This window comes from Atta cephalotes (assembly GCF_000143395.1).
Source record: "Atta cephalotes unplaced genomic scaffold scaffold00020, whole genome shotgun sequence".
Taxonomy (NCBI): Eukaryota; Metazoa; Arthropoda; class Insecta; order Hymenoptera; family Formicidae; genus Atta; species Atta cephalotes.
In genome coordinates this window covers 5133619-5143473 of record NW_012130084.1, presented here as the reverse complement: position 1 = coordinate 5143473, position 9855 = coordinate 5133619, and positions in this window count along the sequence as shown.

The window sequence follows — 9855 nt, the reverse complement described above, 5'->3', positions numbered from 1 at the left end:
GTTGACCAGTTTTTTCGACGCGGGATTCGTACGCTACCCGAAAGGTGGGAGAAAGTAGTGGCCAGCGATGGACAATACTTTGAATCATAAATGTATAACCAGTTTTTTACAATAAAGCCTCGAATTTCGGAAAAAAAACGGCGGAAGCAAAGTTGTACACCAAATAAATAATATTAATTACATAACGAGGAATTCAATAACCTTATAATCAAACATAGACCAAATGTTTGATGAGTAAAATGTTTTAGTTTCCCATTAAAATGTCTATGAATATTTGATATTAAGTAATCATATATTGAAAAGTAAAAAATCTAATAATGGAATAACTTCTTAGAGTAAAATAAATCATGATGCGATAGCGCCTCTTATAAATTATTAATTAAAATGTAATTCATAAGTACATTTATAATAGTGTATTAAATAAATTTCACAATATATAATATTACTATATGTTATTAACTTTACAGGTTAACTTTATGCTTTGTATCCTTTAGATTTATATTATACTAATGCTTTATATTTCCTGACGTATTTCACAAACATTTCTATATGCTGAAGTACAATAGAAGCCAAAGTCAATCTAAGCATCTATACATATAACGAGCGATCAAAGTGCTATGCATTGCGGAATTAAAAATATTTTAAATAAAGTGATTTGAAATATTTATGGTAGCAATATGTTACAGTATATGGTGAGTATATGTAATAGCAGAGACTGTTTAACATAACTTTAATAAATTTTATTCGCTCCACTTTGAAATTTACAGTTTTACCTGTTAAACTAAATTCTCTAAAGAAATACATATGATTTTTTTGACGTGTTATATCTAGCGAACTCCCACGAGTCTTTTCTTTCATGGAGATCTGGAATTCGTTGAAATAAAAAGATAGCTGCAAATAATGCACAAGTTGAACCTAGAAAGACTAAAAATTTTCTTTTCCCACAATAAAAACTAAAACGAAGAATTCAATATCTCCTCGTAAATGTCGTTCCGAGATAAACTAAAAATCAGTGCATGTGCACGAGCTGCGGGACCAAAAGGACACCAAGTTTGTGCCCCTCTGCGGCTAACATAATAATAATAAATATATCAATGGAAGCGTAAGATCGGCGCCAAGATATTTTTTAACGATCAAGTCGCGGACGATTCTCACGAGTCCGTGATCACAAAATCTAAGAAGCGATATGCGACGTTCAGGGATAGAGTTTGGGTGGTCTCGTGCCGACGCTGCACGTGCGCTTTCTTGACGTACTGCACGTGTATTTTCCCATAAATATTAAGGTCGTAAAATTAAGGATGACACTTCCAGATTCCGATCAATGTCTTTTTCCACCCTTGACTAATTAGAAAGAAAGAAATAGATCCCCACCACCTAATTAACGAACTTATCCACCAATCAGTGTTGTTAATCAAGCTAGATTATTATAAAAACCTCGGTTTTACGGGCTCAGCGCCTTTTTTCCTAATTTTTCTCTGAGGATAGACATAGAGTCCGAAGTTTTTATTTTCTTAACCGGCCAACACTTTAAAACTCAGAGTTTAGAAGCAATGCGGGAGAAATTCCGTTGACCTTGCATACTTGGCCAGTGAAACTTAAAGATTTAGAGTCAGCGCTGAAGAAATATCATCAACCTCGCACATCCTAGCCGGAGGACCCCCATTGATGAACATCTCAGTAGTAAATCGGTATATCTCTGATTCCCCTCGCTTTTTCTTTCAGTAATTCATTTCAATATTTCATTTTGTTTCTTTTTATTATTCATTTATTTTTATTTTATTTTTTCTCTTTTCTTTCTTTCTTTCTTCCTTTTAAGTTCCCATGTATAAGAAAATATAAACTTTGCAATCCGTTCACGCTATAATTTCAATCTGTCGCCTCACGATAATTGCCCCTATCTGCCTATTAATATTATCATTGGAGGAAAATCAGGCTGAATCTTCTCAGATCCACCAAAACTTCGTTCTTTTTTTATTCCTTCGTTATCCTATTCGTAATTTCTCCCTTCTGCTACACAATACTTTCACACACGCACATAAAGCATACCTAACCAAGACGAATTAAAACAAATCGTGTAACAAAAATATATTGCTAAATATTTCTTTTATTATATTATTATTAAATTATTAATCCTTGTTTGTTAATTTGGAAAAACCTCTCCTTGTATTTATTGTGAGTTCTCCCGCGGTTGCACTTCGCTCTCTCTCCCGGATTGAATTAAGTTCCATGACTGAAAGTCAGGACATATGAACGTACAGACACATCTGGCGTTAAAGTGCGCCCTCCTGACCCAGTTTGGGTCCTTTAAATTGAAAATATGTCCGACTCGTGTGTTTAGCGGAGCATGAGTTGACGTTTCCATTTCGTCCTCTATTCGATCTCCGGCTCATTAGAAGTCTTAGGACGAGAGGAAAGTACCTCCTGATTTGCATCGGTTCTTTCCCACAGCTCCCTTGCGATTCAAATATGACCAAATCGGTCTAATAATTCAGTTTTGTTGCGTTCACTCCCTGAGCTCCATGCATGCGGAGCTTGAACGTAACAATCAATTAAAAACTTTTTTTTACAAATATCTTCTACTAAATTTTTTGAGTAAAATGAAATTTGAATGAATTTTATTGTTACGACCGGAAGTGTAGCATTTTATATTTCATGCACGAAAATTGAAATTGTGCGAGAATAGAAAGATTGCGTTATCTTGCCGCAATCTCGCTCCTGGGTTAGAAGTATAGAAACAGGTGGTACGGCGCAACGCGTGGGCGTAACTGGAATTAGAAGAGTGGCGCGGCAAACCATGAGATTTCAAGCACCGGTGTATTGCTTGCTACAGGATTCCTTGAGAATATTGAATTAAACAGAATTCATTGAAAATTAATCCCTTGTTCTACGATTTAAGTTCCGATGGCGTGTCATAATTATTGTTTGCGTCTGGTCCGATTTTTACGGCTCTCACTCGTGATTACTTATGTTTGGTCCGATTTCTTTATCACACGATATTGTAGGCGAAGAGGTTAATATTAATTATTCAAATTTTATATTGAAATTTGATATCTTTATAAATCAATACAAGGTTGTCTAAGCATAATTAATTATTAATTATTCAGAATTTAGAATATTTATTAAAGTCGATTTTGAACATTGGTATTTCTAAGAAATGGAAATGATAATTGATTCTAGTAAATTGCATTCATAGTAAGGAAAGATGAAACCGTATAGGAGGATTTCTGTAGAAGAATTCCCTGGTAGCCTCTGATATATTCTAGCGATCTACACCCGTCTATCTGCGCGTCTACCTCTCTTTGTTATTCTGTGAAAAGCAATTTTTATTTACCGACGCGGCCATTTGAATTAGAATTGTAATTAAAATGAAAAAAATTAATGGTTAATAGGATTTGAATGAAGGATAATAATTGAAAGGAAGAATTGAGCAGCTTCTACAAGCGCAGTCAGTTCCAAAGAAGAGATAGACTGGGCAATTTCAGTAATCAGTCTGGGGAAGGAAAGAACTGAGCTTCTACGAGCGCGGTTAGCTCCTTAAGGAAAAATAGAGTATTAAAGAATTAATAAGACATTCGTACTTTTTTATTGAAAATTATATTGTTATAGCGGACCCTCACGAATCTTTTCTTTTGTGGAGATCTGGAATTCGTTGAAATAAAGAGATAGCTGCAAATAACGAACAAGTTGAGCGTTTATAGCCTAGAGAAGACTAAAAACTTTCTTTTCCCATTAAAAACTAAAACAAAAAATTCAGTATCTCGTAAATGTCGCTCCGAGATAAAAGTCGATGTACGTGCACAAACGGCGGGACCAAAAGAACACTTAGTCTGTGCCTTTCGTACACCGCGGCTAAAATAATAATAAATATGCCATTGGAAGTGCAAGATACTTTTTAATCAAGTCGTGGACGATTCTCACGAATTCGTGATCATAAAATCTAAGACATGACACGCAACACTCAAGGTATTGTGATTTCGTGTCGATAATGCACGTGCGCTTTCTCGACATACTCCATGTGCGCTTTCCTCATAAATTTTAAGATCATAAAATTAAGGATGACATTTTTACATGCTACAGATTCCGGTCAATGTCCTTTTCCACTCATGATCAAGTAGAAAGCACGATCTCATCACCTAATTAACGAACAAATCCACCAATCAATGTTATGCTGTTAATCAGGATAAATTACTATAAAAATTCCGGTTCTGCGGAATTCAGGGCTATTTTTCTCTGATTTTTCCTGGAAGACGGACGTAGCGATTCGAAGTTCTGATTTTCTTTTTCCGAACACTTTTTCCCAACACTTAATTCCATATTAAGAATTAGTGCGGGAGAAATTCTGTTAAACTCGCGTTATTCAGTCATCGAAATAAAAAGATCTAGAGTCAATATTGGAGGAAGACATTGAGCTCGGACACCTGATCGCAGTCCCAGTTATAAACCAGCAGAATTCGCCGACAAGGGCCCACCTCACTTTAGAGAATTTTCAACCAGCTCAGTTGTAAGTCTGCATTTCGCTATTCTCCGATCCTCTTTATTTTTTTGTTTCATTGTATTTCATTTCATTTTTTTTTTACTCGAATTCCCTCATAATAGAAAATAAAAAAGAGAAAACATTGCAGTGCGTTCTCGTCGATCAGTAGCCCGTTAACATACAAAAAATATCTGGCTGATTAAACTGAAAATCAACCCAATTTATCATCATGTCTTTCTCCGCACGTTGAAAACCTTACAACTAATCCAGATGACCTCTCCCTTATTTTTTCCCCATGCCTTCGCCGTTACGTAAATTATCCCTCTATCATCCAATTCCTCTTAATGACATTGATTATCAATTGTTGAAATACATATCCTACTTTATTCCTTCCAGTAACGATCGGGAGATAGTCAGTAGGATCCACTTACCTTCTTTCAGTCCCTATACCATCCTTCATTCCTATCAATTCTCTTTCCTTTCAATAAGTTTCCCTCCATATGAGTTTACACAAATTTAATTTTCCTCTTTCCTTTCAAACTCTTTCCACTCAAAATAATGTCAATATTATACACTCTCTTTTCACGCACACACTCATACATAAATACATAAATCCGTATGGTAATATATTTTAGAATAAAGAGTCAAAGAAGGATTGTATTTTATATCTTAACGAAAATGTATAACAAATATTTTTTTATATTATATTACTATTAAAAATTTAGCCTTATTTGTTCATTCAAGAAACATCTTGTATTCATTGTAAGTTTCTCCCGCGATTGTAGGAGGCTTCGCCCTCTGCCTGGTCACTTGGATTAAGTTCCATAACCGAAAGCCAGGGCATACGGACGAATTGTACAAGCATATCTGACGCATAAAGTGCGCTCTCGTGGCACACTGACCAGTTTGGGCCCTTTACATTTGACTTATGAGTCCGCTTAGCGGAGCACGAGTTGAGGTTTCCACTTCGACGTCCATTCAATCTCCCTCATTAGGAGTCTCAGGACGAAGTAAAGTGCCTCCTGATTTGCGTCAGTTCTTTTTCACAGCTCCTTTATAATCCGGAGCCTGGACACGACCAAATCGATCTAATAATTCGGTTCCTGTTACGTTCACCCCTCAGCTCCTTGCGGAGCTTGGACATAACAGTTATATTACGAGATATTTCAAATTTTCTGCTCTTCAACAGGTCCCGATTCGGATTAAGATTCGGCTGAATCAAAAATGATCGCGCTCAATTTTATATAGGCGCCAGTCGATGGTGCTCGCGAATCGGAAGGAAGATGAGGCTCGATTTTTCAAGAATTGGGATTAGGTGTCAAATTTGAGTTTTGAACTTCCCATAGAAATATTGATCATATTAAGCTGGAATTTAGCACAGAAAGAATTTAATGTAATTTTGAAAGCTCGAGTAAAGTTCTTGTTATTTAATAAGATTTTTAAGTTATTAGTTAATCTAATTTTTAAATCTTTCTCCTTGGTCCGTGCTGCTGCTTCCCTGATTTCTGATTGATCGGCGCTCACTAACGCGTTCACTTATACTATTTCGGCTGAATAAAGTAAATAATTACAATGATTAAGGAAACAATAACTAAATAAAAATGTAATCCGTATAACAAGTCAAACTAACTAAGACTCATAAATCAAAGAACTGGAAAGGATACGGGCAGGAATCAAGTGCAGAAGACGTTGCGCAAATAATATTTCTCTGAAGTGTGAAACTTCTTTATTCATTAAAACGCGCTTACATGTTTCGGCTCACTTTTGAGCCCTCCTGAGAGACAAGCTAACATAAATAGATTGTAAATAAAAATTATCCTATCATGGTGAGCTCTCCTACTTTGAGAATTTAAATGTCAGAATTAAACCCAAAAGAGAAAAAGAAAAAGAAAAATGAATAAAAATAAGGAAATGATGGAATATTATTAGCAGATGTTTAACCTCTCTGAAACCGCCAAAATCAGCTGTCACTATGAACCATTCATAACAGCTGGAACCATCTTTAGGGAAAGGGACCAAACTAATTTGTACTCCCAATATATATATATATATATATATATAAATCATTTTATTAGAATAAATGCCAATTTTAATATAACCAAAAAAATAATGTTACTTGTACATTTATATTTACAAATATTTAGTAAGTATTATGTAATACTTATTACATAATACTTATTACATATTCGTAATAGTAACATTATTTTAGTAACATTATATTAATTTTTATTATATTAATCAAACATTTGATTGACATTATTTCACCATATATTTAATAGCTATTACCAAACTCTAAGAAAGTCAACCACTGCTAAAAAAATATATACTAATGTATAGTGATTGCTAATTATGGTAATAAAACACACTTTATTGCTAGATGTTCGGGCAAGCTCGAATGATAAGTCCGCTTAGTTTCGATCGCGCCCATGGTAAGGGCGTGTCTTTAATTTAGGCAATGGAAATTATATATTAATAAAACTCACAATTTTGCCAAATGTTATTATAATAGTTTTACTTGTCAATAGTTTTACTTGCCCTGTTCTTGCTCTGATTTTTGTCATTACATCAAAGAAATTGGAACCAATATGTATCTTTACATTGTTGAGGAAAACCTTTTTTTAATTGATTTCTCTCTTCCACATAAAATGATGTGTTTTGATATGTATGTTTAACATAATATTCATATGCCATATATATTAAAAATGATATTGTCCGGAAAGTTGCCGACTAAAATTTAAATTTTAGTATTTATTAAATTAAAATTTTTTGCAAATTTTTCAATTTTTTTTCAACATCGGCACGAATTTTCCAGACAATGTGTAATGTTCATCTGTTCACTCTGTTATTATATTTGTGAATGCCAGCTTCCAAGTGTAAATGATCATATAAAACGTTATCGAATATTTAATTGACTTATGAGAAGTAATTCAATATAATTGTAAAAAGATATACCAATAAAGCTCACAATTTTGTTAGAAATCATTGTAATAATAACAGTATTACCAACTTGATTCTAATTTTTGTCATTACAGCAATAAAGTTAGACCTTATATGTGACATTGTCGAGGAAATTTTTTAAAGGAATATCTTTTTTCTGAATTTATTATTATGTATTCTAACATATATTATTATACATATTGTTAATGTTACGTAGATATTGAAATTAAAATACCATGAAATACATACTTTTCATTATTTGCGAATCCAAGCTTCCAAGTAAATGATCATTTAAAACACTGTCTTCCATAATATTTAGTTGATTTACGAGAAATTGGTCAATGCTTTAATTTACATAGTAGAAGTTATATGCAAACAAAATTCACTAATTTTAAAAATCATCTGAAAGTAATACATTTACTGACTGGTTCTAATTTTCATCATTATAGAAAATAAACTCGTTATAATATTGTACATTATTGATGAAAGATTTTACTTTTCCGTATTTATGATATATGTTATATGTATACAATATATTTAGGCATATCTAAATTTTTTCTTGTAATAACTAAAACCATCATGAGCGACTAAAATTTTAGATAATCTGTATAAAAATTGGTATAATTTTTATTATGTAGATTGAAAAAATTTTTTAGGTTTTCATTAGATAATTAAACTGAATGTAATTAAATGATTATGCTTGAGGTTCAGAATCGCAAATATCCTATAAAATAGTAAACATATTAATATATTATAGTATTTTAGTTTTAATAGATCTGTAATGAGAATAATATGTCTAATAGTAAATACATCTTAAACATAGAATCAGGAGATTAATTAAAAATTTTTCACATAATGTAACATATATAGGGGACAATTTCTTTGATATAACAGCAATAATGTGAACCAATCAGAAAACTTTTACCTTTGTATTATTTTTATCAAAATTTATGAAATTTAACGTGTATACGGTGTATTCATCTTTATATACATTAAAGCATTTGCGTGTCAGCTCATCATCTAATTATATATATATTATTAAAGATAATGTATTAAATGATTATTTACATTTGGAATCTAAGATTTACAAATATAATGAAATAGTGAACATACGAATATTATGTATTTGTAGATATTACAGTGTAATATGAACATCCCAGGTAAAAATGATACTTAGATGTCGATTTATTATTGATTCCATTAATTCACAGAGAATGAATATATGTGTGAAGAATTCTCTATGGAATTCAATTTCTTTGTAACGACAAAAATGAGGATCAGCGAGTAAAAATTATTAATAATTTTAAAGTTATTAGATGATTTTTTGTATTCGTGAAATTTATGAATATATATTTTCATTATATATACATGAAGCATTTACCAGCATGAGCTAATCAAATATAATCGAAAGCAATGCATTAAATGATCATTTTCGTTTGGAATCTAGAATTTATAAATGTAATGGAATAATAAACATATGAAACTTATGTTATTTGGATCTCAATATCTGTGTAATACGATCATACTATGACTGATAATGTATATCAGAATACATCATCAATACGGAAGAAAGAAAAAAATTTTAAAATTTCCATCGACAACGTAACGTTATATATGGAGTTCAATTTTGTTGACGCAATGACAAAAATCAGAGTTAGCCAGTAAAAATTACTATTACAAATGATTTTTTCAAAATTCGTGAAATTTATGGGCACATCGTTTTAATTACGTTCATTTGTCAGCTCTCTATAATTTAACTAAATATTATTGAAGATAACGTATTAAATGATTTAATTAGTTAAGGGGAATTTGATAAATCAATTTAACAACCAATTTAATTTATAGTAAAATGATTCATAAAATGATATACTAATAAAATTCCGTAATTTTGATAAAGATCATCCAAAAAAAGTAATAATTTTATTAACACGGTTCTGGTTTGTGTCATTATACCAAAGAAATTGAAACCAATATGTAATATTACATTGTTGAGAAAATTTTTTACAATTAATTTCTTGCCCCGACGTAAAAGATTTTGATGTATATTAATTTTGATAAGAATCATGTAAAAATAATAATTTTATTGACATTACATAGAATTTTTATGATTTCATTAAATTATAATACATAAAAGATTTCCTTTTTATAATGTAATGTTTAATATAATGTATATAAACCACAATTAATTATGAAATATTACATAATTGTAATATTAATGTTATGTAATATTCATTATCATTATGTAATATTCATGAATATAGCATTTTATATTGCATTTCATGATATATATATATATATATATATCATATATATATATATATATATATATATATATATATATATATATATATATAATACTACTAACTTAACTTTAGTAACGTAAGTAAAGTAATAATTAGTAATACGTAAATTAACGTACGTAAGTAATTAACTTTAATTTAATA